The 14,484-nt window shown below is 40.5% G+C and overlaps 1 protein-coding gene across 2 annotated transcripts in view; it reads left to right on the top strand.

Moving 5' to 3' along the window:
- Nucleotides 1–337: 337 nt before the first annotated feature.
- TTBK2 (tau tubulin kinase 2) overlaps nt 338–14,484 on the top strand; it is an 84,124-nt gene continuing 69,977 nt past the window's right edge. For both annotated transcript variants that reach the window (XM_085224858.1, XM_085224857.1), the window contains exon 1: nt 338–600. The gene's annotated coding sequence lies outside the window, so the exon portion shown is untranslated. The remainder of the gene's footprint in view (nt 601–14,484) is intronic.

Genomic DNA, 14,484 nt, shown 5'->3' with positions numbered 1-14,484 from the left:
CCGAGGCTGCGCGGGGGTGGCTAGAGGGGCTCCGGGAATCTCAACCAACCCAGGGCTCAGCGCCGCCTCGGCTGTGCCCGCCTCTGCCGCTGTGACTGACCCGGCTGAGAGCCAATCGGCTGGCAGAAATCTCCGCGGCCGCCCAATCGGCGCTCCGGAAGCATGGCGGCGGGCGGGTGCCGGAGCGCGGCGGACTCGGTGGCGCCGCGGCAGGGGAAGGGCGACCGCGGCGGCCGTAGCGGCGTGGCAGCAGTCGGAGCGGGACCGCCGCAGGGATGGCGGCGGCTCGCAGGTTAACGCCTGCGGGGTGGGCCGCGGGCCGCCCGTAACCCTCCGAGCGGCCCTCGGCGCCGCGCGCAGCAGTTACGCCTCCCCGCGGGCGGGCCGGCTCCCGCCCGGCACCGCAGTCGCTATAGAGACCGCGCCGCACGCCACGGGGCGGAGGCTGGGCCGGGGGCCTCCTCTCTAGCCCCCCCCGCCCCGCTCGGCTCCGCTGCCCGCAGGCCATCACCGCGGCGGCGGTCGGCACCGTGCTCCGCAGGGACCCGCGGGGACGCGGCGCCCCGAGGAACCGCCGCCGCCGCCTCGGCTCCGTTCCAGGTGAGGAGACGCGGCGCTGCCTCGCGCCCGCCCCGGGGCTGAGGGAGCGTGGGGGTCGCGGCACGGGGGGCGGGCGGGGGTTGAAGAGCGGTCCCGGCGGTTCCTAGCCTGCCCCCAGGGCTGGGATTTACGGGCGCTCCGTCCCTCCCTCTCGCTTGCCGCAAGGAGAGTGGCGCCGCGGGGAGGGCTTGCGGCCCCGTGCAGCCGCACCGCCGGCCGCGCGTTGTGGCGGGCGGCAGGGCGCGGTGCGGTCCGTCCGTCCGTCCGGCAATCTGCTGCCCCGAGTCTCGCAGCCATTAGCGGCGGCATCGGTACGTGAACGCGGCTCCGCCTGGCTAGGCCGCGATGTGTGCTCACTACGGGTAATAGTAAACATACGGGCTGCGTAGGGACGGCGTTTAGGAGAGCGTCGTTGTGTGTTCTCCTGGAGGAAGGGAGAGAGGAATGCCTCGCTCCGAAGGCTGCCGGGATCCCCGGGCCTGTGGTCGCATCCCTGGGTACGGCGCGGGAGCACAGGGGACAAAGATCGGCGCGGGGCCGGTAACCGGGTAATGTCAGTGCAGCATGGGGGAGGGGGTGGGCAAAACAGAGCCCCGTGCTGCTTCTGAGCGCGGCCTTTTGGGAAGCACCAACGCTATTCATTATTAATACGGAAAGGACTGTGGAAAATGGGTTATGAAATAGCTCGTAATAGCTCTCTTTGGCCGGGTGTGCAGAACCAGTTGAATTTCGGGTGAATTATTCAGAACAGTTATGTGTATTGACGGGAAGGTGGAGAACCCCCAGACAAAACGTATTTTTAGTTTGGAATCGTGTTGGCCTTAAAGTGTAGAATTAGTTTCCATGCTGTGGTTCTGGACGAACAAAACCACCACCGACGAGAGTTCTTACATATTCTCCATAGTTAATGCCATGCCTCTGTGTACGTCAGATGGTTTCAGCTGCTGTATCTGAGCAAACAAAAGATGAAAGCCTGCTTCACTGCTTGTTTAGTTTTGGAAATGTTTGGGGTGCTTCTTAATGGCATGGTGCAAATGTATCTACCACTTCTCTTCTGTGTTAATGTCACAGAATACTTTGTGATGATCCCTCTGCTTTACAGTGTGAACTGTTTACAAAGTATTAAGTTTATAAATGAGAAGTGTGCTCGTTGACGTTGATTTAGTCTGTAAGAAAATCTGACTGCAGTAATGCACTTCCTCATCTGTAAAAAGCTGTTTTGAAAATGAAGATACCGCAGTTATAAAAATGCAAAGATGGATTTGATTGTGACAAATACTTTGTTCTTCTTTGATGTATTTTGATGTACCATTGTGCTCTTGAAATCCAGCATCCTTTTAGATATGTTACTTTCTAAGTGTGAAAGGTTAGAAGAGAAGAGCCGTGTGTGAGGACACAACGTCAAGATGCTGGTTGGGCTTGGTGTGGTCGTGGCACTACCTCTGGATGCGGTAGTTTCTCTTATCTCTGACATCACAAATTCCAGAGAGGTTTTTCCAGAGTCACTGATTAAATCAAGAAAGATTTTAGAGTGTAATTAAAAGAGAAGGATGTGTGATGTTTTCCCAGTTAGAAACTGATTTCTGACTGATAAGCTTCTGCTGATTCTCAGTGTATGGATACCTAAGGTTAAACACTTGCTTAGCATGTGAATTTGTGCTATATAGTGTGTTAATATACTCCTGTGTTTTCTGTTTCGGCTGAGACTCGTTTATCTAGTGGGAATGAATTGATGCTCAGTAACAGGAGACGTGCAGTTTCTGTGTTTCTCAGTGTTTTGTGTTGTGCCACTCCTGCTCTGTTAAACCCTGACACAAAGCCTTTGTGTTTGGCTAGAGGGGAGGAGGAACAGCTGCCTCCTCTGCGTAAGACACTGACTGGGGTCCTTCCTGGTCTCTTAGGGATGCATCAAATGCCGTCCAGCCGCTGTCCTTCCTCCCTCTGCCTACCTCGTAAGGCACTCTGCTCTTGGCAGGGAAACCTGAGCTTCACTGCATTGATCTCACAGATCAATGTGTTGTGCCATGCATCTAGGAGAAAGGTCTGACAAGCTAATTGCTCAGGTAGAGATGTGCATGAGTTTAAGCATGCAAAGTTGACTAAATGTGAGCTGTACGTTAAGGGGTCCGATAGATTGTGTTTTGTTTAAAAATGACTTACTGTCAGCTTGGTTTCTTGTCAGTGATGGGGATGAAAGAAGCTTTTTCAAATGCATGATCTGTAACATTTTTCTTTTACAAACTAGTGCTTAGGCTGCCTGAATGGGAATTAGTACAGTAATATATAACTCAAAATTATTTTGGGCAGTTGTGAGAGTACAAGTAAGTGGGGCAGTTTAACTTTCTGCTTTTTCATGCCAACGGAGTGTTCTGATGGTTGTGCTGTATTCCAAGTCAAGTAGTGTTGGAATAAAAGTGGATTTCCCTGCCTTTGTTGGAAACACCAAATACTGTGTAAGACTGCTGTTAGCAGCCATACCCATAACAGTTGCTTCCTTGAAAATATTCATCCAATCTTTTACTTGTCATTATTATTACAACTTTAGTGTATTATTGGTATCTTTTTTTTTTTCTTCCTACAGTGATAACTGTTATTTCCTGTATTACTGTAACACATCAATTATTTTGAAGCATAATTAGTAGAAAATAAGAAGAATGTAATGTGACCTTGTGACTCTTCGTCTCTTGCTTTGGTTGAATATCTTTTCCTCAGTTTTGAGAAGTCCTGCAAGCCATGTTTTGAATAACTTACTCTTCAAATCTGTTTCTCAGTTAACAGAGAGAAGTCTTTGAAAACTTGAAGGAGCTTTTTGGGGAGTAGGGAAGGATTGAATTCGGGAGGAGAGAGGGAAAGGAGGGCAGATTGTGAGACTTAAGATGTCTGTAGCATTTTTGTAAATCTGTTGTGAAGACTTCAAAAATTGGTTCATTGCTATGTTCAGGCGTATTTTCTTTTTCCTGTGAGTCTTGTACTTTGTGGTTGATTCTGTGATGAAAAGCGTTGCTCAAATGCTTTTCAAAATGTTATTTTATGCTGTTGCTTTGTCTCCAAAGAGAGTAATCAATTTTTGGCAATTAAGTTGTTTGCACTGATGAGGAATCCCATATGATAATTCTTCCTTTCAGAGAAATGTGTGTGTGTGCATATGTTGCTTTGCCTTGAGTCTGGTTGCAGCTGGGGGAGAGGAGGGCTGCCTGTTCTTCTTGGGTGAAGTTGATGAGCTCGTTCATGCTATCAGAGATGGAAGTCAGATTTTGCAATGTGCAGCCATCTGATGTATAAAGAAAGGGTAAAGTATGCTGAACTTGCTTTGACAGCTTTTAAAAGATGTGAAATTGTTTTAATGTGAAACCCCTTTCTTATTCCTGAATGTTGCAAAGGGATTCATTAGGTGATGCAGAGATGAGTTAGTAACTGGAGCTAAAATGGGGAAAAATTGAAGTGATCAAAGTAGACATCATCCTGACTTGCCGAAATATAAATAATATTGTTAAGTTTTTGATGCCTTGCTCTCTCAGCTGGAGTTGCCAAATACTGTTCCTGTGTTAGTAGGCTGGTTTCAGTGGACTTGTCTACAGTTAAAGAAGATGGCCTTGTGTAGTTGGTGGGTTCTGAGTACTTGGGAACTACCTCTAGTCAGCAGCTGCCTTTCGACTCTGCACTCTATTACATCCCAAAGAATTTTCAGGTATTTGTTGCTTTCCTCATGCTGCCTCTCATTATGTTCAGATTTTGCAACATTTCTAGCAAAAGTTATTTGATACAATGTTCTGCAGAAGAGTAGTAGAATTAGGTTGCTTTGTGTACCAGCAGGTTGTATTTTGTTGCAGCTGTTAAGTTTACTGCTACAACGGGAATGCTACAAATGCTATTCTTGTCCAGCAGTACTGCTTCTGAGCGAATTAAGCACATCTGTTTAGCTTCTATGTTGACTCTTTGAAAAAAGAAATAAAAAAAATGAGGTGAGGAGGTGATCTGTAGATCTATAAATAAAGCGTGCTTCCCTTTAGCATACAGTGTTCTTAGAGGATTGGTGTCATTATTTTGTTGTGAACAGCATTATGTCCAGTTATTTACAATCTCAAAATGGTTGTTATTTCCCTGTCTTTTCATTTGTCAGCATCCTGCACTACATAGATCCAGAAAGTGCGTTATCTGATGATTATATGAAAAGAGGAATGTCTATGCTATTCCTTGAATTTCATTGGGTATTCTGCCTTTGCATGTGATGCTCTGACTTTCTGTTTCCAGTAAAATCAAGGGATTTGAAGAAGAATCAGCCTCAAGCATACTGGCCTGTTGTACCCCCCAGAGCCAAAGGAGTGGAATTGATATTAGATCAGGATGCTATTTCAGTGTAACATTTATCTACTGTTGTGTAAGGCTCCAGGGATTATTGTGCTGATCACGATGATTTGGGTGAAATGATATTTCTACAGTTTTGAGTGAGACAGTATTTCCACTGGGGAAAACTGTGGAACATTTCATCCGGATGGAGCAAACTCATGAAAGAATCATAAGACAGATCAGTAAGAAGAAAGTGTTTATTGGTCTTGTGGGAGAAATGTGTTAGCTAACCCAGGCAGTTTTTGTCTTGACTAGGTAAGAACTAAGAAATGCTGAAACTGAGGAGCAAATTTGAGTCTCTCACAGTAAAGCAGATGCATAGAGGAAAGAAACTCCATCGCTTACTGTTTCGTTGTTGGCATTTACTTACAGACATGCATACACAGAAACATAATTTTCATATGTTAGCTTCTGCAGATGAAATTACAGATTATTGTTGAACCGAAGAACCAGTTACTATTTAAAAGGAGAAGAATGTGTCTTCTGCCTGTGTCTTTTCTAGCACCCGTTGATCTCTGAGCTGTGCCTGTACAAACTCATAGGCTTGGTAGTGAGTGATTCTAAGAAGGGAGTTGTTTATATTGCTTTTTTTTTTTTTTTTCTGAGATAGGTTTATAATTCTTAATAGGTCCTGCTGTTTGGTGCATCTTCACTCTGAATGGCTAGCTGAAGGAAGCTGTCATAACCAGATCCTTTCTGGTGCCACAGGCTTGGTGCTTGGTTGGTGGTTTCTGCCTACTGTCAACTCAGAGAGGAGGCAAGAATCGGAGGAGCATTTTATCTGGAAGTGTTTCCTTAGGTCATGTTCTGCTTCCTTTCCAATTGATTAAGAGTGGGAAACTTGGACTAGTTGTTTCATTTGGTCTGGACACTTCTTAGTGTTGATACTGTTCTTATATATTTAAATGAGGAATCCATTGAAATCATTAATGCAGCCTTACAATAATAGAATATCCTCAGGTCTTTTTGTTTGTAAGTGATCTAAATGTTCAACCTCTGACTATCAGGATTTTCTGTGTCGGAATGGATTTCTTGTGATTCCTTAAGTTTAAGCTGCTTTTGTTTGGTAACCTAACGGCATTGAGCTTTGTGATTCTCCCACTCGATACATGTTGTCCAATGCTTTAATAGCTGTTTTCTGCCCCTTTTCTTGACATGCGAACACAGAAAATGGGTGTAGTACTCCAGCAACAATTCTAACACTAGCAGGTAGAGAGGTGTTACGATCTCCCAAAGTATTTATTTGCCTACTCATCTGTGGTTGTCAGAGCCTTACTGCTGCAGTAGATGGATCTAATTAGGAGTGACTGATTATCTGTATCATGTCAGATGATGCTTCTGTGTGTTCTTTGCTCCCTGATGTATAATGTCCTCTATTATTTGAGTTGGAACACATGCAGTTTGATTGCAGTACATTAAATGGCTGACACTGTTTGTTCTATGCCACTTCTTTATCTTAGGATCAGCTACAGACTTTGTATATTGTTTTTCCTAAACTTTTAATAACAAAGATGTGATTAAAGTGATTCCTATTGGGACTAATTAGAGCAGCATTAGTTCAGCTAAGTTAGTTATATTTTGAGACCTATTCTTTATTGTGATCTACTCATTTTTCTGCCGTTTTAGTTTCTTAAAAACAGACTTCTGTGTGGTACGTATCTCATGGAGTATCTCACGGAGGTGTCATTGCCATACAGTCTTTATGGGCCAAAGTTGTAATCTTATCGTTCAAAAGTTACTTTGACAAGAACATCAGTTGAACGGCAGCTCTTATGTTACGTTTCGCTTATTCTCGAAGCTTCGTTTATGCGCGGTGTGTCCCGGCGCTGCTTGGTACCCGCGGCTGGCTGCGGCTCCCAGCCCCGGCAGGCCGTGCTGCTCCGAGCTGCGCTCCCGCCTGGCCGCGCCCGCGCGGAGCTGGCCATGGTGCTGAGCGCCGCCCTCGGGATGCGAGGCCGCTCTGACCAGCTCCTGGATCCGCGTTCTGCCCTTGGACCTCGGCTGCAAACCTTTCTGCCTACTCTCTGCTGTGGAAGAGGTTTCCCCAGAAGCACCAGTTGTGGATTTCTCGCGGCCCCGCTCGTGTTACATTCATCGTTAGTAGCAGATTCCTTGTGGTCCAAATTACATCATAGGTGTTTATACCAGCCTTGAGCGAGAGAGAGAAACTCGTGCAGTTCTGTTAGCGCCACTATAAGGTGAAACTTGAGTGATCGCAGTCCATCAGAATGAATTTTAGATAGTGTATGAAGTGTAAAATCGTAGCTCTCACTGTTTTGTGATCTCACAGCCCTGGTCCTCATCAGAGTCCTAAAGAACAGCATCCAAAGATGAGCCTGGAAAATAATACATATATAAGCAGGTTTCAGCTTATTATAAACATTTAAAAATGTATTTTCATCTGCTTTCCACTAATCACTGTATTCTCCCTTTCTCCCCACGCTACTCATTTCTTTCTCATGTACTTCAAACATGATTATTAATGGCGCCATTTCCAATAGTTACTAAATATACTACATATAACCCTCTCCTCCCCCCCAGCACTCAAATAAAACTTAGAAAAATGCACCTGAGACTTTCCTTCCTTGTGTTGCTCCCATCACCAGCTTTCTCAGCTTGACAAAGTTTCAGTAGACAGATAGTCCTTCGATCAGACTTGTCAGCTGATAATGACTGACAAATGGATTAAAGAAATATACTTCTGCCCTGATCCCCCTGCATACTAGCCTTGCAGGGTTTTAAATATTTAATAATGTGGTAAAAGCCTAGTCCTCCTAGGGCAAGAAATTCTATGTCAGCAGAAGCATCTGATTACTTAGCTAGCAAATGCTGTAGAAATCTCTTCATCATTCTTCCTTGTTAATACGTAGTGCTAGACCAAAATTAGATGCATATGTACTGAATATAATCAGGGCAAAAATATTTTAATCCAGTGATAAGAATTGAATTCTAAAAAATCCCCTGTCTTTATATAGGATTCACATTTAATCTGTTTCCCGTGGAAAGGTAGTAAAATTAAGATGACAATTTAACTAAAATTCAGAGATTCCTTATAAAATTATATTGAGGAATAACCCACTGAATTTATTTAGAGAAGTGAAAATAATGTTAAGAGATTTGATTATTAAATCAATTCTGGCAACAGAATTATTTTGTAGATGGCATCATGTGTCTTCTACATTTTATGGTAGCTGTTTCTGGCTGTTCATGAGAGGTATTTTTTTGTTGTTGCTATGTGATGTTTTATTTTTTTCTTTTTCCCCCTGAATTAAACACATCATTGGAAATGCCTTGAGTCAGCCTCAGGTAGATACAGAAGTCACAGCTTTGGGGAGCTTTTTATACTCTTGCTTCTCTTGATGCTCAGGTCTTCAGCAGCCTAAAATTTTCTAGTTGCGTCACCTGTATAAAAATGGTTGCTTATGTAACTGCTACCTGAGGTAACAAACTTTCATTCAGAAGTTGATTTCTTTGAACTCCAAATGTTGCTTAGCTGTCCTCAAACTTCACTGTGAGCAAATACATCGCATGAATTTTCATTGCTAAAAATCTGACCTAGAATCCCTCAACCAGCTACATTAAATAAACTTGAGGTTAAGAGACATGTATTAATATGTTGGTTCTCTGCATCCAACCAGTAGAATTAATCAAATGTAATGATGAAAGGCATTTCCTTATCTGAAGCCAGATACTGGGATGAAAAGACATCCTTTGTCTAATCAATATCCTTCTGCAACCGTCTATAGTCTATTTTTTTTTTCATATTGATCTTTGTGTGCAACAAGTCACATGCTAAAATGATAAGCAGAGATGATTGACTTCTTAGGGTTGGCATAAGATCCACTTGGCTTGAACCTTGTGGCATCTGATGAAAGATAAAGTAATGGAAAAATTGCAAGTAATAATGAACTCATGGATAAGACATATTTGCTGTTTTCAAGTAATTGATGTGTGGAAGTCATCCATGATCCTCACAGCTATGGAAAAGTTCACACATCCACAATAACTAATAATCACACCATACTTAAAAACTCTATTGGCTCAACTCTGCATGCATAATTTTCCCAACTGAGGAGTGTTTAGTTTCATTGGGAAGAACTATTGGTTATGTGAGAAGTAGGCGGGGCATTAAAAATAAAGAAATAACATGATTGTGATATGATTGTTATTTAAAAGATTTATGCTTGTGTGGTTTTAGCATGTTTTTTGTTTAAAACTAAATTCAAATGCAGATTCCATAAAGCAGCAAAAGATTAAAGATGATTTTAGATATTCAAATTAATATTTTGGCAAGAATATTAGAGTGGAGGAGAAATAAATGCACTCCATAAAGCAAGGCTCTTATGGGGGATAGAGTAGCTGGCAGTAGCGATTTCTAGCTAATTTTAACACCAACATTGCTTTTCTTTACTTGTAAACATCAGTCCTTTAAACTAGCACTTCCAGTTTGAAAGCAGTTCCACCCAATCCCTGCCTTCAGGAGGGTTTGTTTTGCCACATAGTAATTCAAATTAGGGAACTATTCTATCTTAAGACTAAATTTTTCTGTGAATCTCTGATTTTAAGAAAGTTTTAGAAAAGTACTGCTGCCAAAATTTGTGATTACAACCTCTCTGTCATGTGGTATAACTTGCAAGAACAACATACATAGGAAAAAGTAGTGCTTCCTAGGCTGATTCTGTCTTTTTATTAATCTAAAGAGCTGTTGTAATTCAAGTAGCAGTGCTTATCGTTAGAGGATGATATTATGTGAGTATGATTATGTGATGTTAAGTGGTTTTGATAGTGCTGCAGATTTTTAACATTTGAGAATCTTTTATTGTAACTGCTTATTCTGTGACTAGCCTAACATTATAGCAGTAAGTATAATTTAAAATTTTACGTCAAAGGATTTTAGCAAAAGCAGCATTGTAAAAGAATATCTGATATTTTTTTAAAGAATATAAATGTTATAACCACATATACTAAGGAACAGTAATGAATGAATGTAACCAAAAGTGAGATGCGTTTAATAGCCTATGAATGGTTTGATCTCTGCTATGTTTAAAAATGCTCCAAGCTATATTTCCTTTGATCTCTCTTTGTGGTTTTTTTTTTTTTTTTGGATGAAAGTTAATATTTAGTAAAAGACACATGGAAATTCACTTTCAGGAGTCATTAGTCATTATTTTCTTAAATACATATTGTAATAGATAGTGATACTTCAGCTGGGGTGTGCATTTCTGATTTTAATGAATCACAAAATTGCTCTTTGTTAAGGGTAACAAATCTTAAAAGGAATATTACTCTTCAGTCATAAGTTGAAAAAACATGAGCAAATATGAAAATTGTTGACAGTCACAGGGATGTGCTATAGGTGCAAGTTATTAAGTCAGAATAATTTCATTGTTGAAATGGTCTGCAGCATGATTTGATGCACTTTGATTAGAGGTAGAATTCAAGTTTTTAATATTAGTGATTAGCGTTAGTTTTTAATGTGTATATGAAAAATCTGAATTTGAATGAGAAGTATGATGATGGAGGGCATGGGAAGTGTGTCAACTGATGGGAAGAGTACTATAAATAGATATATTGAGATTATTATAGACAAAACTCAGTATAAAAGGGGAAGGTGAAATGATGGAACAAACTGTACTTGGAGATCCTGAATGTTTTTTGCATACAAGATTTTTTTCTTTTTCTCCAAGTAGTTGCCTGATGGAGGAGCTAGAGAAAAAGAGTTCACTTGAGTTGGAGTTGCTTGCTTTCTGTCATCGTTCCAATAACAGCTAGCTAGCCAATAGGTTTAGGATTGGAACTTCTTTGAAGCAAATGACAAAATGTTGCAGGCAAGTATTTAATTCAAATTGCAGCTCCTCAGTTCAGATAATTTGAAATTATGGCACTCTAGGGAACAGAATTTCTCCTCTCTCCATCTTCCCAGACATAATGTATGAATGTATAGTTGTTTCGTTTTTTGGTAGGAAGTACTTGAATGGTATGCAATACTCAAGGTACCAGTGAACCAGGGATATATAAAAAAGCAGAGATGATCTTTGTGTTGTCCTCTGTTTCGTCTGAATTGCTAATGTTTGATTTTATTGCTTTTTGACTGCTATTTATCATTAAGTTGCCATCGCTTTTAACTGTGTATCATAAAAAAAACAATATCTTATTTTTGGTTGCCAGTAGTCTGTTGCATTTTTAATGAGAAGTTATGATTATTTTTTCTGATGTACATAATTTTACATTTATCTATGCATAACCTCAACTGATATTTCATTCCCAAGTTATTTGGTACCGTAAGGTCACTCAGCAGTTCCTCTTAGTTGTCTCTTGTCTTTTCTTTCTTCCTTTTTTAAAAACACAAACAAACAAACAAAAACCCAACACTAAATGACATGTTGTCAACCAACTTCAGTTATTTTAGTTCTAGTTCTGCTTTCCAGATTGTCTATGGAAATATTGATTGGTGCTGATCGTACCTTGCTCCTTGCAGAACTAGTGACTTCTTTCCTTTGTCTGAAGTGACTGCTTAGTCTTGTTTTGTGCCTTTTAACAAGTTATTGTGTAAAGCACTTGTCCTTTTATGCCATATCTGTTTAGTTTCTTTAAAAAGACTTGTCAGATACTTTTTAGGAATACTGGATTGTGCGTACCAGTGTGACTGTTTGTTTAAAAACTCCGAGATTTGGAATTAGTTCTTTATTTCAAGAAACCATATTATCTTCTCAACTATATCCCTTTTATTCCAATGTTCAGTAGTTCTGTTCATCGTTACAACATCTACCTACTTTCCTAGGTGCAAATATCAGATTCCCAAAACTGAGGTTTATTGGATGTCACATGTAACCCTTCTTAAAAAATTGACAATATATTTGCCACGCTCAAATCCTAATATACCACTGCATTTACAAGTGAGACCTTTTGTGCCGTCATTTATAGATCAGTTATTTCACTCTCAAGCTTCTTTCAGGCTTTGGTGAATACCATCAAATGATGACATTCATTTTTGTTTTATGTATTCCCTATGCGTTTCAATTTAAAGGCAAATCTTCTGATGAGTTTCCTAAAGCAGCATTTTTCCTGGGTACTTTCTCATTTTCTTTCACTGTCAACACAGATGCAAAAAGTCACTGAATTTCTCTATTGCAGTCTTACTTTCTTTGAATGTAGTTCTTATACCTTGACAATTTATTCTTCCTACGTATTCTCTGGTAAGTTTTACCATCTTGGGATTTTTTTAAATTAGTTTTAGTGTATTTTATTTATTTCTCAGTCTATTTTGCTTTGTCTCAGTTGCTCTTTTGCACCTTCAGTAACTTACCATTTTTTTAAAACTACATACTTTTTTGTTGTTTAGGAGTTCTCCTAATCTACTGTTCATTTATGTGGGATTTTTTTTTTTTAAACTTCCTTCAGATCTGTCTTAATTGCTATTTTATGCTCTGCTCTGTGCTTCCTACTTGGTCTATATTAGACTGCTTGGTTTGCAAGACCAAAATGAAGCTAAACTGGGAGTTAAGTTCAGACAGTCTTTAAAGAATGTGACCATGAATTATGTCACAAGCTAAATAATGATCTTCTTGAAGAAAAATTGTGTTTAAATATCCAAGAAATCCATTCCAAAATTTGAAAGCAGTGCTATTAGTGATCCAGATAGAAGATCATGAGTCAGGTTTTCTATATATGAATAATTTGTGCAATAATATATTTTTCAGTGGAACTTGAATTAAAAATGTAAATATTGATCTTCATAAGTGATGACTCATCAGCCTAAAAATAACAGCTCTCTGTTCTGTACTTTGTATTCACAGATGATCTAGAAAAGGTGCGAATAGTGAAGTGACAGTGATGATAAAAGGGCATTGAGAATAGTAAAGCTGTAGACAGGCATGGAAGAACTGCAGAAAGACACTGTAACTCTGAGGTAATTATAGATGGAAAATTATTGTAAAGGAGTGCATAGATGGAAATCGTTTTGAAATGTACACAGTGATAGGCCAACCTCTCTGCAATCTTGCAGACTTTCTGAAAATAGCGGTCCAGTGCCTAAGAACATCTCATATGGTTTGTGGTAGATCAGGGAAAAGTACACGGAAAGGGGAAAAACGAATCGGTAAAAGAATAAATAGATGAAGAGAGACATGAAGGGAATATGACAGCAAGCTATTCCCTGCATGGGTCCAAAAAGTGAACAGGGAACAATTGCAAACTTTACCTTCCAGTTCAAAGGTTAGTGAGCCTCAAATGTAAGTAACAGAAGATAAATTGAAAACAAATAGTTCTTTCCACAGCATGGAAATAAATTGTAGTTTATTTGTAGTGATGTTATGGACGCTAAAAGCTTTCATGGGTTCAGAAAATATATGATGAATTCAGAGCTGGAAAATCTTAAATATCATCTTTGGCTCAAAAGCAGTTTTTTGTGCCAGCTTTTTATATCCTCAGAAAGTATGTCGGAAAAGTATGATAATATGGTTTCTGCATCCTTTTTTTCTTCCCTCTGCATATGCTGTTGGCAGCAGTCACAGACAGGAGATTGGGTTGAATAGAACTTTGATCTAACTCATCTGTCTGCTCTCATGATTAGCTGTCCATGCTGTCTACTCTTCTACTGTCTAAATTAATTATAGGTTAAGTGTCTACTACAAACTAAATTCATATATATATATTTTTAATTTGTCCCAACTTGTAAATACTGTTGCCAGAGTTCCACTTGAGTTTCTTAATACCTGTCTCCCATTTCATACCAGTCATTATTGCTTGAAGACATGATGAAATCCTTCTTCAGGCCAGGTCATGTTGTTGACTCTAACACTTCCTCGGAAGATCTTGGCCTGAATGGTTTTCACAAGCAGATTCATGATTCTGTCATTGCTGAGCTACTCATCTCCTTTGTTTTTCTGGACATTGCTTTCTGATGCAGATAGTGCCTTGGGCCCATTTGATCTCTGTGGACTAGCCTTTGAATGAGGCACTCCATGGCACTATAGAGAGTCTCCAAAGCCTCTTCAAACTGAGGATAAAGTGATACCTTGTGCTGTTCTGCTGGCAGTATGTCATTGTGCGTATATTTTAGTGACCTTAGTTCCACCTTCCTTCCAGCATAGCCAAGCACCAAACCATTTCCAACCTCGCATGTCCTTCAGCAATGCATTCCTTCGTTGAGCAGGTCAAAGCCCTAAGATTTTGGTAGACCTCCTCCATTACATGGGTGCACTCAATGCCATCTTCCTGACAGCTAAGCTCTTTTGGAGTAGTTTTGCATGGTTTAGCAGTTACTGATCTGATTTCCCGCATTTTTTTAAAAGGAGAGCTACACTCTTCAGATATTTAAAGAGATGACACTCCTATGTGTGTGCAGCCAATACTCTCTTTTTATCATAGTAGAACTGCAGATGCAGAATTAAGCACCCTTAAAGTAAGGATGCTAAGGAATTAGATGTGACAGATAAAAAGATAGAAATTCCTCTTTCTCCTGTTCTTCTTAGCAAATTATCAGATCTTATTCACCATCTATGATATTGCAGTGTGCTTTCTCAGCTGACTCAGAGG

Source organism: Meleagris gallopavo, chromosome 5, assembly GCF_905368555.1.
Source record: "Meleagris gallopavo chromosome 5, MGAL_WU_HG_1.1, whole genome shotgun sequence".
Classification (NCBI taxonomy): domain Eukaryota; kingdom Metazoa; phylum Chordata; class Aves; order Galliformes; family Phasianidae; genus Meleagris; species Meleagris gallopavo.
This window is presented reverse-complemented; position numbering and strand designations above follow the sequence as displayed.